The following is a 16,949-nucleotide window of genomic DNA, read 5'->3' as shown; positions in this document are numbered from 1 at the left end:
GGCTGCACAACAGGCATTGAAAAGTCAATCATTTAGTGTTTCCGGAGAAAAATACTTCCTTCATAATAAACAGCATCATGTTTAGTCCAGAAATAAGCAGTCAGCATCTCGAAATTAGTAGTCTACATTTTCGTGAGTATTCCCCTCGATAAGTGAAGTAGAAATAGCAATAGGTGGATATAAATACGAATAAAGATAGGAATTAGTGGATACAGACATGATCCCAAACCCACGGCTCTTGAGTAAAACATCTACATTAACCTTAATTTCATTTTTCTGGGAATGAATGAGAATAATCTAATTACTACTTCGGGAAAATTCACGACTCTATAAGTGAACGATAAAATGAAGTCACGGGATAATCCAAACTTATTTCGAAAGGTTTGACGTAGTAGCGGACGTATAGGGGGGCGGGGGGGGGGGGGGGCCAAGCCCCGGGCGCGCGGTTTGGGGGCGACAAAATTGAATACAAGAATCTCCGCCAATCCATCATTTTCCTCTGCTTGAGGCAATGCAAGCACGCAAATCTTCAAGCACCGTATAAAAATGTAATGAAAGTGAAGGCGACTTCACATACAAAAATATGCACAATATACATAAGCGAGTATATTTTTTATTTCACACACACACACACACACACACACACACACACACACACACACATATATATATATATATATATATATATATATATATATATATATATATATATATATATATATATATATATATATATATATATATATATATATATATGTATATATATACACACACAAGTACCATGCATTATTCGTGAAAAAATATATCTTATTGAGGGATTACAACGCTAATTATTTGTTTTGAGGCAGTATTCACCCTTGTACAATACATATGTCTTGATTTTAAAGTCTGTATATTTGTAAACAAACGACACGTGAAAGCTGAAGATACAGTATCAAAGCTCGCACGTGATTGGGTACCGAGCACAACAACGCGTTGCTAGGTAAGGCTTACCACGGCGTTACCATTGTGTTCATGAATGCCGTGTTTGGAAGGTTCCACAGCTGTGGTGCACCCACCTCCTCTTCAACCATTCTCCCTCTTCTTTGTCCTGTTGTTTTTTCCTGCTCATCTTCGTGTCCTATTTGCCTCTTTTCCTCATCCTTCCTCATCTCTTGTCCTCCCTGCATCCTCTCCTTGTCTCGCTCCCACACCTCATCCTTCTCTCCTCACGCCTCCTCCTGCCCCTTCTATCTTTCCTCTTCCTCATACTTTTCCTACTGTTCTTCTTACTATTTTTTTCTCCTATCTCTCCTCCTACACACTATTCCTCTCCTCCTCCTTTTCTCCTTACCTTTCTTCCTCACTCTTCTTCTACATTCTTACCTATACTCCTGCCCTTTCTTCTCTTTTTTTTTCCTTTTAGATCTTCCCGTTTTCTTTTTACGTCTTGTCTTCCTATTTCTTCCTTATTCTCCTCCTTGTCTTCTTGTTCTCTTCCTGCATCGTTCTTGTCTTCTTGCTTGTGTCCTATCAAATATTCTCCTCCTCTTCCTCCTCCTCATCCTGTATTCTTTTCTTTATTTTACGTATTGTCTTCTATTCATCCTTTCCATTTTCTTTATCTATTGTTTTCATTCTTATCTTCCCATATATCTCATCCTCCTCTCTACTTTTTCCTTCCTTCTCCCCTTTTCTCCCTCCTTTCCCCTTCTCTAGTTTATCCTATTATACCTCTTCCCTTTATTCTTTATCCTCACTTTTCGTTGTTTTCTCCTCCTTTCCATTATTTTCTTCCCTTTTATCCTACGTGTACCTCTCCTCTTCATTCTCTTCCTTCTCTTTATCCTATACGTACCTCTTCCCCTTTATCCTTCCCCTTCATCCTTTCCATCTTCTTTGTGCTATTAGTTTTTATCCTTCATCGTACATCTGTCATCAAACGTTGCCAAATTATCGTACTCAGCCTCTGATATTTACCAACTTCCGACCCAAAAACTGACTTCTGAGCCCCAATAACTACATTCATTTATATTTATCGTTAAAATAGTTAATTCCTGATGTTTCTTGGCAATAGTTAGGCGTCAAAAACAGGTAAATACGTAGCTCTGAGTACGATAATTTAGCTACGTTGTCTGTCACCGCCTTTTCTACTTTTCCTTTCTTTCCTCCTTTTTCTCCCTCCTTCCCCTGCTTTAATCTATCCTGTGTTCTCCCTCCCCTTCAATAACATTCTCCTTCACGCTGCTTACCTCTCCCCTTCATTTTTTCCCTTCTCTTTATCCCACGTTCTACCTCCCTCCTTTATCCTTTCCCTGTTCTTTATTTTATTTATCACACATATAAGCGTGATCCTTCTTCCTTTCCTCCTCCTCCTACTCCTCCTCCTCGTTCTTCATCATCCTTGCTTTCTACCTCTTCTCATTAACTCCTCTCACTCATCTTACCTCTCTCTCTCTCTCTCTCTCTCTCTCTCTCTCACCTTTCTTCCTGCCTTGTATACCTTGTCTCCTCCTCATACTGTATTATTGTATTTCTTTCTCTTTTCCCTATCTGTCCTTCCCATCCTTCATCTCTATCTGTACCTCCACACCTGCCCTCCTCCTCCTCCTCCTCCTCCTCTGACGCCTCCCTTGTTATGGCATTCCTCCGCCTCATGAAGCTGATACAATAAGAGCTGATCGATGACTCACGGCGGGACGCATCACTTTGGTCACTCAGCTGGACTTTACGTGACATAAAAAGCCTTATATTGGAAGTAGCGAGACGCCCCCCACCTCTACCCCTACCCTACCCCTCCCTCCCCTCCTCCTCCCCTCATACGCGCGTTTCCCCCCTCCCCTCCCCTCCCTCTCCTTCCAATTCTTCATCCACCCTTCCCCTTCCCTCACTTGCTGTTTCTCCCTTCCTCCTCCTCCCCCTCCCCTTCCCCCCACAGAACTTTCACACCCCTCACTTTCCCCTCCCCCTCCACTTTCACCCACCCTTCCCCCCAAAGAGCTTTCCCACCCCTCCCCTCACCCTCCCCTCACCATTTCCTCTCACCCCTTCCTCCCCTCCCCTCCCCCTCCCCGTCCCCCTATCAAGTTTTCCTTCGCTCTCCTCCCCCTCCCCTTACCCCTTCCTCTTCCCTTCCCTTCCCCCACACTAGCTTTCCCTCCCTCTCCTCCCCTTTCGTTCCCCCACACCTCCCCTTCCCCTTACGAGCTTCCCCCTCCCTTCCCCTACCCCCTCCCTCTCCGCCCTCACCGTCTGGCCCGCCATCTATACACCTGACGCACCGCTGTGATGAAGCAAGAGTCTGGTGTGATTGGCGGGGCGGAGGGGAATATACTGCGAAGGGGAAACATTGCGATGATCTCATTTCGACGGGACGGGAAATGATTTTGTGTACAGGGCATCAGGTCAGCTAAAAAGAAAAAAAAATAGCTATAGTAAAAATATATATGTTGTTTGTTAATTAATTTGATGTTTAAAGGTAATGTAGTCAGTTTAGATTTGTTTTTCTAAAAATATATAAGAGTAAAAAAATAACTACAGTGAAACATTATATAGTCTGCCAGTTTTGTGTTTAGAAGTAATAGTGTTAATTTAAAAGATTAAAAATTGTATTGTGTTAATTTGGGGTCTAAAAGTAATATTGTCAGTTTAAGAGAAAAAAACTATAGTGTGTTAATTTGAAGTGTTTTAAAAGTAACATTGTCACCTCATAAAATAACTATATATAGTGTGTTTTTGGTGTGCTTTAAAAAGTAGCATTGCCAGCTCAAAAATACTATAGTGTATTATTTTTGGTGTGATTCAAAGATAATATTGTTTGCCAAGAAGAAAAATTGTTGTGTTAAATTAGTGTGTTTTAAAAAGTAGTATTGCCATCAAAAAAACTATAGTGTGTTCCCTGTTCCTATCCGTCAGTGTATGTATAGGCAGCAGGAACATGAACATTGCTTCCTTGTGAATCATTGTTTTGGGCTCATAACCCGACCTGGCTGGTAGAGGAGGACGAACAAGAACCAAAAAAGTAAAAACAAGAAGAAGAAGAACAAGAAGTAGGAGAAGGAGGAGAAGGAAAAGGAGGAGGAGGAAAAGAGGAGGAGAAAAAAGATTAAGAATGCCAAACAATAGGACTTACGTCATGATGTCTCAAACCCTCAACACTTGCCTTGCTTTGGATAATGCAGCTGCCCCCCTCAAAAAAAATAATTGCCAACCATCTTATGAACGATAGAAAAGAAAGTTAACAAAGCAAGGAACGATGATTTAGGAAGTACATCTGCCCAAAAAATTACTGACGGTCGTAGAACCATAGAAAAAGAAAGGAAACAAAAAATAGAGACAATTTTTTTTAGTATTACAGCTTTCCCCCAAAAAAATAACAGCAACCATCTTATAAACGATACAAAGAAATGAACAAAAACAGTAGACGATGTGTGTACCAACCATCATACGAACGATAGATTAGAAAACGAACAAAAATTAGAGACGAATATTAAGCTAAAAAAAATCCACTTTCTTAAAAGCTAAAAAGGAAACGAACAAAAATTAGAGACGAGATTTTAGGTCCCCCCAAAATTCCACCGTCTTCAAAACAAACAAAAATAATAGACACGATGTTTTAGGTCAAGAAAAAATTCCAACATCTTAAAAACGAAAGAAGAAAACGAAATAAAACTAGAGATGAAACTATAGGTCCAGAAAAATATCGACCACCTTATGAACTAGAGGCGCTGTAGCACAATGTTAACTAAAAACGCTTCACATGGGTCAATTTCATATCTGAGACTCCACATAGCTTCTGAACCTCCAGCAAGACAATCCAGCGCTCTGAGGGATCCTTGAGCCGCATCTAATCCCATACTCACGCCAGCAGACCGGTGCGTTGGCGTATGAAGCCGGAAAAGCCGTATCCACACCTAACCCCTTTTGTCGAGTTGGAGGCCACTGAGATACCACCTTCGCAACCCCCCGGACACAAAGCAAAGGTGCACCCCCACACATTCGAGCAGGCCGCCAGATTAGTATACCTTCTTGAGAACTTAAAGATGTGATTGCTTGGGTGTTGGGAGAGAGAGGGAAGGGGGAGAGGATAGGGCAGCATGAACATATCCAAACCATACCCACGGCAGAGCTGAATGGCTGGAGGAAGGTTGGTTGTGGATGGATGGATTGAGGGAGGAATGGATGGATGGGTGGGTGACTGGCCTCTTGGATTGGTAGATGGGTGGCTGACTGGTTTACTGTGGTTGTTGATTGGTTGACTGACTGAATGGATGTCTGGTTGACTGATTGGGTGATTGGTTGACTGGGAGGGTGACTCTGGCTATGTGTGTGTGTGTGTGTGTGTGTGTGTGTGTGTGTGTGTGTGTGTGTTTCAAGCGATTAGACTTATCATATAGCAATAGTATTAGAAAGTGTGACTGAAACGTTTTAGTATTAGATTTAAAAGGGCATTAATCTGGAGTGTTTTAGAAGTAGTGTTAGAGGGAGTGATTACCATGAATGGATAGTTTTAAAGATGCATGATTGTCACTGTTCTTATCGATCTGTGTTTCATTACTTGGCATTTCACTCACGCATTATTATTTTTTACAATAGAAGAAACAGCTCAAGGGCGAAGTAAGAAAAACATAAAAGCCCGCTATGCACTGTTCCCGCAACTAGAGGACATCAGATTCCAAAAAAGAAGGGTCGGACTGTTTTGATACTCTCCTGAAAGCGTTCAAGTCGTATAGGCAGGGGGAAATACAGATGAATGATGGGTATATGAGAGTATATGAAGATGCAGATTAACTTTTGTATCAGGAAGACAGCATACATATGTTATCCCCGAAGTATAGTGTGTTCGGCTGCGAATGTTTATATAGGGATGAGCAAGAGTAGAAAGTCGTGTGCAGTAAGGCAGCGAAAATGGTAGACATGTAGTTAACAAGTTCAGAAGAGCAGTCAGTATGAAAATATCGATAGAAGATAGAGAGTTAAGCTACATTGTGGTGGAATTTAACCCGGTAGCAGCGACGGGCCAAATTTGTGGCTTTACCGTGTAGCAGCGACGGGCCAAATTTGTGGCTTTACCGTGTAGCAGCGACGGGCCAAATTTGTGGCTTTACCGTGTAGCAGCGACGGGCCAAATTTGTGCCATGATTTAAACCCCCAAAAATAGATGATACATAAACTGATTACAAATGCTTCGATATATATTATGAAATGGTTTGTGTGTGTGATGATTTTTTTCTCATTTTTTTTCTCGCTTAGAGGTACCATTAAGAAACATGATCCCCGCTGCTACTGGGTTAAGAGGTATAGAAGACTGTTAGTAAGAGGAAAGGAGTTGATTAGACTCGGCCCCAAAAAGGTGTGTGTACCTATAGAGTGGTGAAACAAAAATATGCAATGGGAGTGTTTTAAAGAATTTCTAAGCTTTCTTGGGACTATATTCTCAGACGCTTCTTCCGCCTCCCACGTCAACTAATTCCAAAGCCCAAAAAGGAGACGAATCGGGTTTTTACGAGGTTTTTTTCACGTTCATGGTAGAATAAAAGGATCAAACTACCCCCGGGGTCATAAAAGTACCTCTGGAAATGCCCCAAACCTCCTTCGAAATCCTTGTCAAATGTGTGTGCTTGGTGGCCGAAGTGCTTAATAATATGTCCCTTAGCTCCTCCGCCAATCCGGAAAACATCTGAATCCAAGATCTGAGCGTGCAGGGGAGGTTCTCGAGGGATCTGTGTGGTTATATTGTAGTCCACGTGTATGATAATCCTGCACCTTCATTTTATATACGTATTTCCCTTGGGTCTAATTATAAGACATTTCGTCGCCCAAGAACACATATTTGACAAGGCTTTCATAGGAGTTGTGGGCATTTCCAGGAGTAGTTTTATGACCCTGATGGTAGTTTGACCCCTCCTCTGTGCCGTGAACCTAGAAACACCTATTTGACAAGGCTTTCATAGGAGTTGTGGGCATTTCCAGGAGTAGTTTTATGACCCTGATGGTAGTTTGACCCCTCCTCTGTGCCGTGAACCTAAAGAAACACTCATAAGAACCCGACTGACCCCCTCTTTGACCTTTAGGAATAGCTGATGTGAGAAGCCAAGTTGTCTTATAATACCAACCTAAAGCTTTTAATACGGCCCTGCAGTGCACTTCTTCAAATCTCAGCAATCAGTGAAAAGTCTGAAACGAAACTACAAATTTAAAACGTAGCCTATACACAGAATTTTTTTTTCTCTCTCTCTCTCTCTCTGCGGTGAAGCAGACTTAGGGCTGAAGCTTAACTTATACATAAAATTCGACACCCTGCAAAGACCAGAAGTGTGTCAGATAAAACTAATAACTCATTCCCTCCTTAACATCCCACGCGCTAATCCCCGTCAGTCAGTCCACGCGAGCAGGGGCCGGCGTGTGCGTGGGACGGGGCTGCCCACGCGACCCGCCCCCCCACGCGCCGAGACAGCCGTGGCGGGCGTGAGGGGCCGCGGTATGGTAAATATTTGACTCCATGGCCCGTGGCACCACACACACGTGGCCGCCATTTTGCGATTTGCCGCCAGCTGGACCCCGCGCCCCCGCCCTGCAAGGCTCAGTGAAGGGGTTATTTGTGCTGTATCCTATCTTATATTCTTGTTAGACTTGTACAGTGGAGGGGGTCGATGCTGCCCGCCTGCCGTCCACCCCCGGACAATAAGGGTCATGTTCTTAGGCGCATATTTTATTAACGTATCGCCGCTCCCGTTACGGCTATTTCCTAAAGCCACAGAGAAAATTAACTTGTTTTTCATGGGTGATTTTTCCTGTTCAAGATGCAGAAGTCCGGTAAAACTATCACTAGAATCACAAAACAGTCCTTAGAAATCCCATCAACTTCTACGAGAGGCGAACTAAGGCACCGATACATTTAAGAATATACTTTAAGCCTATCGCCGTCCAAGCACACACGTTTGACAGGGCTTTCGTGGGGGTTTGAGCATATCCATGGGTGGTTTTTGATCTTGGGGGTAGTTTGACCTTTCTTTTGTACCATGGACGTAAAAAAAAATTGTGAGAATCAGATTAATTTCCTTCTCGGCCTTTGGAAACAGTTGATATAAGAGGCGGAATCATCTAAAAATACGAACCTTAATATTTTAATGCATAAACAGTGCAGGTGTGGTAGTCTTAGGGGCCCACGTGTGACTGTTTGGGAGAGGGGGGGAGTAATGCACCCACCCGTCTGTTACATGAGTAAGTCTGTTGCCTTAGAGCTGTGCTTGGGTTCTCAATTAATGCACATGTTGCCGATAATGTGTGAAACTCGGTATTTTATAAAATACCTAGGCATTCTATAGAATGCCAAAAATTTCAAGGCATAGTATGAAATTAAATGATATATGGACATTCCCTAGGTATTCTGTACATTACCCAGTTCATTTCAGGCAAAGTGTGAAACATGCAGATTAACGAGACAACTGCCGTAGCTAATTGTTACTTATATAAAATACCTAGCCATTCTATAGAATGCCAAAACTTTCCAGCAGGTGTGTGGTGTGGGGTGGTCGTTTACCTGTTTGGCCAGCGGCGCGGCCCCGCCACTCTGTGTCCAGGTGATAGGGAGTCAGGTGCTGGCTGTTCGTGTGCGGCGATCCAGGTATTTACGTGTTTCTCTTGTGCTAACTTAGATGTAGGACTCTGTGATATTGTGATACGTGTTGGTGGAAGTGAATGCATCTAATTTCAATGCTTACTAGTCCATCATACTTTCCCTAAGTTGATGTACGCATTGTATGGAATACCTAGGTATTGTATGAAATGCCTAGGTAAAGCATAAAAGATTATAATAAAGTAAACGAGTTCAATACTTTGCCAAAAACTAGGAGCCATTCTATAGAATGCCTAGGTATTTTATACAATACCTGAGTTTCACACATTACCGGTAACACACTCACTCTTTTTATTTGCATCAGCTGATTATGTCTTTATATATATATATATATATATATATATATATATATATATATATATATATATATATATATATATATATATATAATTTATTTTTACCTTGAGCTGCTTCCTTTACTGTAAAAAAAAAAAAAGGAAAGTGCCGGACTATTATGTGTGGCGTCCGCTAACACCCACCCTTCTCTTTACATGGGTATTTATGCTACCTTAAAACTGTAATTCAGGCCCCTTGCACCCACTCTGTTTGAGCAGGGTGATTCTGTTATCTTTTTATTTATTTATATGCTACACGCTCCTGTGTGTAAATATGTTGAGCCCTACAGAAAATGGGCCTTTGCGTTTTACCAGCAGCTGGCCTTGTGTGTTAATGTATATCACTCAATCAATGGGGCATACGCCGATGGGTGTGTCACCTCGCCCACCCTACGACGCCAACCCCGGGGGTCCCTCCGGGCACGTCTCCATGCAGGCCCCCTTCTCATCCTAAGTACCAGGGTTGGATCAAATACTGATTTTTTATAAATCAAATACAAATACAAATACTTTTGTTCGGGATTCCAGAAATACAAATACAAATACAAATACTTCTATTCCTGAATCGAAAAATACAAATAAAAATACAAATACTTCTATTCCTGAATCTAAAAATACAAATACAAATACAAATACTCCTATTCCAGATTTCAAAGATACAAATAAAAATACTCCTGAAATTATACAAAAAATATAAAGATACTTTTTTCACAAGTTTACACTTCACATCATAATTGCATTTTATCATCATTAATGCCCGGAAGGTTTCCGGGCCGAGTTTTGCTCGCTCAGGAGTGTAAAAATTGCCGGCCTTACTAAACACCCTCTCAGATGGTGCCGGTAACCAACAGGTTCTTGCCTACCACGAGCTCAAAGGGTCAACGGTGCGGAGATGAGTACCTACCGCAGCCACACACAGCTATTTTTTTTGTTACAGCAAAGGAGACAGTACAAGGGCACACAAAAAGGAAACAACAATAAAAAAAAGCCCGCTACTCGTTTCTCCTGTAAAGAATCCGAAGAGGTGGCCGAAAGAGCAGTCAACTACGTGAGAAGATAGCGTAAGAAGAATAGCGTATGCACCCGCCTTTAACTTTACCTTCAGTTTTCTTCCTTTGGTGTCATGGCTAAGTGCAATGGTTAACTCACATATACTCTCTCTCTCTCTCTCCCTCTCTCTCTCTCTCCGCCAAGGTCTTGCAGCGCTTGGAGAACCGAGTCAAGTGATCACTGAAACTGGTCGTCAGTTATTCTGTTTTGGTTCTTTTTTTTTTTTTTTTTTTCTTCAACGTCTTCTGCGTAGTCATCGAAATGGCCGCCTCTGTGTTAAGGCTGAACTTGACTGAAAAAAAAAGGTTCAGTTTTTTTTTTCAAGGACACACACACACACACACACCCACACACGCACACACACACTTATTCAGGACTGAAACGCGTATTCCCACTCTTTCCTCACCCCTGCTATTCTCTCTCTCTCTCTCTCTCTCTCTCTCTCTCTCTCTCTCTCTCTCTCTGTAAATTACGTAACAATAGAGAGCGGAGAATGAGTTTTAAACGCTCGACGAAGTTTAAGAAATGTGCCGTAAGGTTGTGACGGAAACTGAAGTGCTAAAAGGTGCCGCCTCGCTAGCTACTGCGAACTACTTGCTGCTATACTGTTATCATCATTATTGAGCACCGTGAATGGGGTATACCCGGAAGAGTACAAATTTCAGTAGTTATACAAAGTCTCTTACTCTGCCACATTCAAGACACAGATAATCAAAAGGATAAAGATTGGGGAGCAGCGACGTAGCGATCTTTTTTTTTCTGTATCCTCTTATTTTGTCCCTTGAGCTTTCTGTCTTCTGTGTTGAAAAAAAAAGAAAGAAAAGAAAACTGCCAAGTCTTTACCTCATCAATTTCCATTTTTTTTTCAGCAAACTCTTTATCATTGTTAGCTACCATTTATTATTTTATTTTTTTTACTTGACGCTTTTCTTCGTTTTATTTTTTGGCTGCAGAGGGGGAGGGGGGGGGGGGACCATTACAATCCAAATTCTTCCTATTAATCTGTCCTACCTCCTCCCTCCCTCCCTCCCTCCCTCTTCTTGCCTCCCTGCCCCCGTCCTTCCCTTCCAGCTCAAAGGTCGGACCGGAACTAAGGACTACACAATGAAAAAAACAATTGTGGCAGGAAAACGTGTGGGTAGAACTGACCATGACTGATGACGGACTAGATAAGTAAACAAATAAATAAGATGAACAAATAAGATAAACAAATAAAAGATATAGAGATAGAACTTATTTTTATTTATGCGGATTTTTTTATTTATTTATCTACTTTTGCCCTTGAGCTGCTTCCTTAACTGAAAAAAAAAGATGGATAGATAAACATAATGATAGATAGCCATGCCGATAAATAGATAAAGAGTCAGACAAATACATGTTCGATCGTTAGATGATTTGATAGTTAGTTAGTTAATAGGTAGTCCAATAGTACCCTTGTATAGTACCCTTAGTTAGATAGGTAGTTTAATAGTTAGACAGTTTGAATTAGTTAGTTAGTTCGTTAATTTTACTGTATTCTGTATTTGTTTATTTATTTATTTATTTGGATTATTTTTTTGTTTTTGTTTTATTTTATTTTGGTGTTTTTCTTTTTCTTTTTGTTTCTTTTTCCTTTTCTTTATCTTTTTCTTTGTTTTCTTGCTGTTGTTTTTCTTTTTTGATGTTCTTTTATTTCATATCATCCTCTTGTTGATGTTCATTGGTCTGGGTGAGCCGCTTTCCTCCCAGAAGAGACCCACCCATAATTTTGGTGATGTTAGTTAGGGGCCGAAAGGTGGATGATGTTTCTTATATTTTTCTTCTCTTGATGTTTTTCTTCTTGTTCTTCTTTTCCGATGTTTTTTCTGTTCCTTTTCTTCTTATTTCTTTTCTTCGTGTTTTTTAATGTTCTTTTATTTCATATCATCCTCTTGTTGATGTTCTTCGTTGGTCTGGGTGAGCCGCTTTCCTCCCAGAAGAGACCCACCCATAATTTTGGTGATGTTAGTTTGGGGCCGAATGGTGGATGATGTTTCTTTGTATGTTACTTTTCTTGTTGTTCTGTTATTGCTGTTACTTTTCTTTTGCGATGTTTTTTTTATCTTTTTTCCCCTATTTTTTGGTGTTCTTTTCTATATCATCCCTTTTTGATGTTCGTTGGTCTGGATGAGCCTCTTTCTCCCCAGAAAAGACTCATCCATAATTTTGGAGATGTTAGGGCCTGAAGGTGGATGATCTGTGTTTTTTCTTTTCTTTTCTTGATGTTTTGTTACTATATTTTCCTTTTTCTGGTGTTCCTTTTTATTTTCCTTTTCTTTGGTGTTCCCATCACGTGGATTGTCTACGACATCTAACGAGCACCACAAGCCCCGGTTTATTGTTCGGAGTTTGCTCTCCTAGGCAGACTGCCTACCACGGCTGACGAGCTCCACCTGCCCGGGTTTATTGTTCGGAGTTTGCTCTCCTAGGCAGACTGCCTACCACGGCTGACGAGCTCCACCTGCCCGGGTTTATTGTTCGGAGTTTGCTCTCCTAGGCAGACTGCCTACCACGGCTGACGAGCTCCACCTGCCCGGGTTTATTGTTCGGAGTTTGCTCTCCTAGGCAGACTGCTTACCACGGCTGACGACCTCCACCTGCCCGGGTTTATCGTTCGGAGTTTGCTCTCCTAGGTGTATTACCCATGACGGCTCACGAGCCCAACCTGCCCGGGTTTATTGTTCGGAGTTTGCTCTCCTAGGTGAATTGCCTACCACGGCTAACGAACCTCACCTGCCCGGGTTTATTGTTCGGAGTTTGCTCTCCTAGGTGTATTGCCTATGACGGCTAACGAGCCCAACCTGCCCGGGTTTGTTGTTCGGAGTTTGCTCTCCTAGGTGTATTACCTATGACGGCTCACGAGCCCAACCTGCCCGGGTTTGTTGTTCGGAGTTTGCTCTCCTAGGTGTATTACCTATGACGGCTCACGAGCCCAACCTGCCCGGGTTTGTTGTTCGGAGTTTGCTCTCCTAGGCAGATTGCCTACCACGGCTAACGAACCTCACCTGCCCGGGTTTTGTTGTTGGAGAGGTGAACTGCCTACCACGGCTAACGAACTCACCTGCCCGGGTTTTTTGTTCGGAGTTTGCTCTCCTAGGTGTATTGCCTAGGACGGCTACCGAGCCACACCTGCCCGGGTTTATTGTTCGGAGTTTGCTCTCCTAGGTGAATTGCCTACCACGGCTAACGAACCTCACCTGCCCGGGTTTGTTGTTCGGAGTTTGCTCTCCTAGGTGAATTGCCTACCACGGCTAACGAACCTCACCTGCCCGGGTTTGTTGTTCGGAGTTTGCTCTCCTAGGTGAATTGCCTACCACGGCTAACGAACCTCACCTGCCCGGGTTTGTTGTTCGGAGTTTGCTCTCCTAGGCAGATTGCCTACCACGGCTAACGAGCCCCACCTGCCCGGCGTTGTAACCGAAAGATCTCCGGCACCTCCGTCGGGGTCCCGATGGACGCCGAGGCGCCCTGCCGGGAGCCCTCCAGTCCTGCCATGCTCGCCTGGGAGACCTTGGGCTCGCTGGCGCTCCACCACCCCGCCGATTCGAATAGGGCGGATGCAAGAACTCGCTTCTTAAAACTACCAGACTGGATTATAAAATTAATCATAAATGCCGTGAAGGCGCCGGTCACCGCGTTTATCGGTTCTTGGATGAAGGACCGATGGGCCTGGGGACGCGCACAAGCATCATAAGGAATCCTCGCCGCGGCTTCCGGCGCAGCATCCTTTCCCTTTCTTTCTTACTTCCAATTTTTCTTTTTAATTATATTTTCTTTCTCTGATTGACTGATTGATTGATTTTACATAGTAAGAATTGGTTCACCAATTAACGTCTTTCAGGTACATTGCATTCACACACCTGCTGAGGGAGAACACCAGTGAGCGTGTTGACTCACGAGGACGGCCCACTAAAGTTTCCTAACATTTGTATTGGGCTGCCACTTACCTTTAGTCGTCTGTTCTGCTATGTTTCTCTTTATTTCATTCTATTTCTCCCTTTCTTTCATCCTTGCTCTCTATACATATATTTCTTTCAAACTTCTTCATCAGCCCCCTTTCCTTTCCATTCTCCCTCCCCTTCATCTCCCTCCATCCCTTTCATCCCCCTCGCCTCCCGCCCTTTGCTCTTTTTCTGTTATCATCACGACAGCTGTTTAATTTCTCTGCGGGGACTTTTTTTATGTTCGTGGATGTGACATGCCAAGAATATTCTAGGGTGCTGTTGCACAGCACCCTAGAATATTCTTGGCAAAGTGCTTCAAATTTTTTAAGCTTTTTGCATCACGCCAGTACCTCAGTGGATTGACATCAAAAGGCAAAACACCTTCTAGGTACGTTTCAAGTTCTGCCTTCACCACTGTAGTGTCATTTGTTGATGCACTTGCCGTCATTTGCCCAGCTGGAGGCATGTAGGCAAAAAGACGAGGTCGTGTTGCACTCATGCCAGCCGAAAAGACGAAAGGCTCACTCTCTTGAAATGTTTTCTTCTTCAAGGTCGACTGAGTTGACTCGGAAATAATTAGGTCCACAATCTTGGAAACCTTTTCCTTTTGCATTTTCTTACATGGCATCCATGCCAGCTTAAACCTGGGGCCCATGACAGCTGCGGCGATGACATCAGTCCGCTCAAGAAATGGATGCAACCTCTTTTTGATAGGTGACTGTAGTGCATATGCCAAGTTAAAGCAGTAGATCGGTTTACTGTCTCTCGTCGTCTTCACTCACATCTCATCCCCTATGCCTCCCATTTCCGTGACGTCACACATTTTTGCGGGCGGATTCTTCCTCCGAGCCACCCATCCCTCAGTAACTCCCTAAATCCTCTCCTACTCCTCCTGCATGTGACCTGAGGTTAATTTCCTCCTTACTCCCCACCCTTAATTTTTTTCCTCCTCCGCCTTCAACCTTAATGTTCTCCTTACTCCGCTTTCCCCGTGATCTGACGTTAATCCTTTACTCCTTCGCCTTCAACCTTCATCTGTTTCCTCCTCCGCCTTAACGCGGCTTAACATTATTTCTTTTTTCTATTTCCTTAACAGTATTTATCCTCCTCAAATGGTTTTGACTCGAAATACAAATACAAATACAAAATACTTTTTTTTTCTGGGTGTCAAAATACAAATACAAATACAAAATACTTTTTTCTCTGGATGTCAAAATACAAATACAAATACAAAATACTTTTTTTTCTGGATGTCAAAATACAAATACAAATACAAAATACTTTTTTTTCTGGATGTCAAAATACAAATACAAATACAAAATACTTTTTTTTCTGGATGTCAAAATACAAATACAAATACAAAATACTTTTTTTTCTGGATGTCAAAATACAAATACAAATACAAAATACTTTTTTTCTGGATGTCAAAATACAAATACAAATACAAAATACTTCTTTTCTGGGTGCCAAAATACAAATACAAATACAAAATACTTTTTTTTCTGGGTGCCAAAATACAAATACAAATACAAAATACTTTTTTCTCTGGATGTCAAAATACAAATACAAATACAAATACATTAAAATTGTATTTAAATACAATTCAAATACAAATACAATTGTATTTGATCCACTCCTGCTAAGTACCTCCTGGCAGGATTTACCGACTTGCTCAAGTCACGAATTCTGTGGGCGTCCCCTTGACCTCCTCCACTCAGGATTGTCTCTTACAGAAACAACCCGATGAGCAGGGTCGGCTTCTGGGTAAGGTGCCACATGCCCGTAAAGCCGGAGTTGGCGTTGACGGACTATGCAAGTAATATATGTCGAATCAGTCTCCCGGAGTAGTCGCCGATTTGACACAAAGTCACTCCAGCGATATCCCATGATTCTGCGTAGACACTTATTACCAAAGGCATCAATCCGCCTCTCCAAGTCCCTATTTATTGTCCATGCCTCACAACCATAGAGTAAGACAGGGACTTGAAGATCCAGATCGTTGACCTGCTACACAAGTATCGATAACGCCAGTGTACCATACGTCTAGTACGGACGCGGGTTCGAATCCTGGCCGCCGCACAGCTGAGGTTTTTCAGTCACCGCCGAGTGGCCTAAGACTACCCACATGCTGCCCTAAAGACCACCCATCAACCCGGGTTCTAGATAACCTCTCCAAAAGAGAGGCTCAAATATGAGTTCCGGGGGGCAGCATGAGCCAACACAAGATGGCGCCACTATAAACACTTGCCTGCGCCAGAACGGGCTGGGCAAACCATCAGGCCCCACCCAGGGCCGAGAGAATACAGGGTCCACGCACGCGCACCTTAAGCCGATGAGGGCGGGGCTAGAGCTGTGACGTCACAGAGTGCGGGTTGCTCTCTCCCCTACCCCTCCCGCCCACACGGTGCTCTCAGGCTTCTCTCACCGGCAAAATATGACCACACTTATATTGTATGTAATCCATTTCTGACTGACTTTGAGGCTTATGTATTGCGGGTGGCTCTACCCCCCCCCCCCATCCCAGACCTCAGGCGGGTATAGCTCTCTCTCTCACAACAGCACCAAAATACCACCCTAATATTGTATGTAATCCAGTTCTTGCTGACGACTTTGAGGCTTATGTGTTGCGGGTGGCTCTTTCCCCACCCCCTTCCCCTCCCTCAGGCTGGTATCTCTCTCTCTCTCTCTCTCGCCTGCAGCATAATAACACAATAATATTGTATGTAATCCAGGTATTGATGACGACTTTGAGGCTTATGTGTTGCGGGTGGCCTCTCTCTCTCTCTCTATATTACCACACTAATATTGTAAGTAATAAAATTCTTATTGATGACCTTGATACTTTTTTACAGTATATATTATGAGAATATGCTGTCAGTTGACATTCTCACTGCACAAAGGATATGAAAGTGGTAGGGGACTAGGGGTCACATTTAATGATACCACTATCAAAAGTAACAAAACACTGGTGCATACTTCGGAAAA

The 16,949-nt window shown here is 42.8% G+C and overlaps 2 long non-coding RNA genes across 16 annotated transcripts; one reads left to right on the top strand and one right to left on the bottom strand.

The window, feature by feature from the left end:
- Window positions 1–11,549: 11,549 nt before the first annotated feature.
- LOC127001954 (uncharacterized) lies at window positions 11,550–13,672 on the bottom strand. Of its 15 annotated transcripts, none has more exons than XR_007755588.1 (4): window positions 13,218–13,354; window positions 12,890–12,957; window positions 12,686–12,753; window positions 11,907–12,549 (listed from the first exon to the last, which is right to left on the bottom strand). It is a non-coding gene; the product is annotated as an uncharacterized LOC127001954 (long non-coding RNA). The 15 variants fall into 15 exon arrangements; XR_007755589.1 differs by lacking the exon at window positions 12,890–12,957 and adding an exon at window positions 12,958–13,025 and having other exon boundaries at window positions 13,218–13,324; XR_007755581.1 differs by having other exon boundaries at window positions 12,618–12,753; window positions 13,150–13,294.
- LOC127001955 (uncharacterized) lies at window positions 12,669–13,304 on the top strand. Its single transcript, XR_007755596.1, has 3 exons — window positions 12,669–12,789; window positions 12,858–12,925; window positions 13,186–13,304. It is a non-coding gene; the product is annotated as an uncharacterized LOC127001955 (long non-coding RNA).
- Window positions 13,673–16,949: the final 3,277 nt, after the last annotated feature.

The sequence above is a fragment of the Eriocheir sinensis genome, chromosome 22, assembly GCF_024679095.1.
Source record: "Eriocheir sinensis breed Jianghai 21 chromosome 22, ASM2467909v1, whole genome shotgun sequence".
Classification (NCBI taxonomy): Eukaryota; Metazoa; Arthropoda; class Malacostraca; order Decapoda; family Varunidae; genus Eriocheir; species Eriocheir sinensis.
The sequence above is the reverse complement of the archived record's forward strand: the minus strand, read 5'-3'. Positions and strand labels throughout refer to the sequence as shown.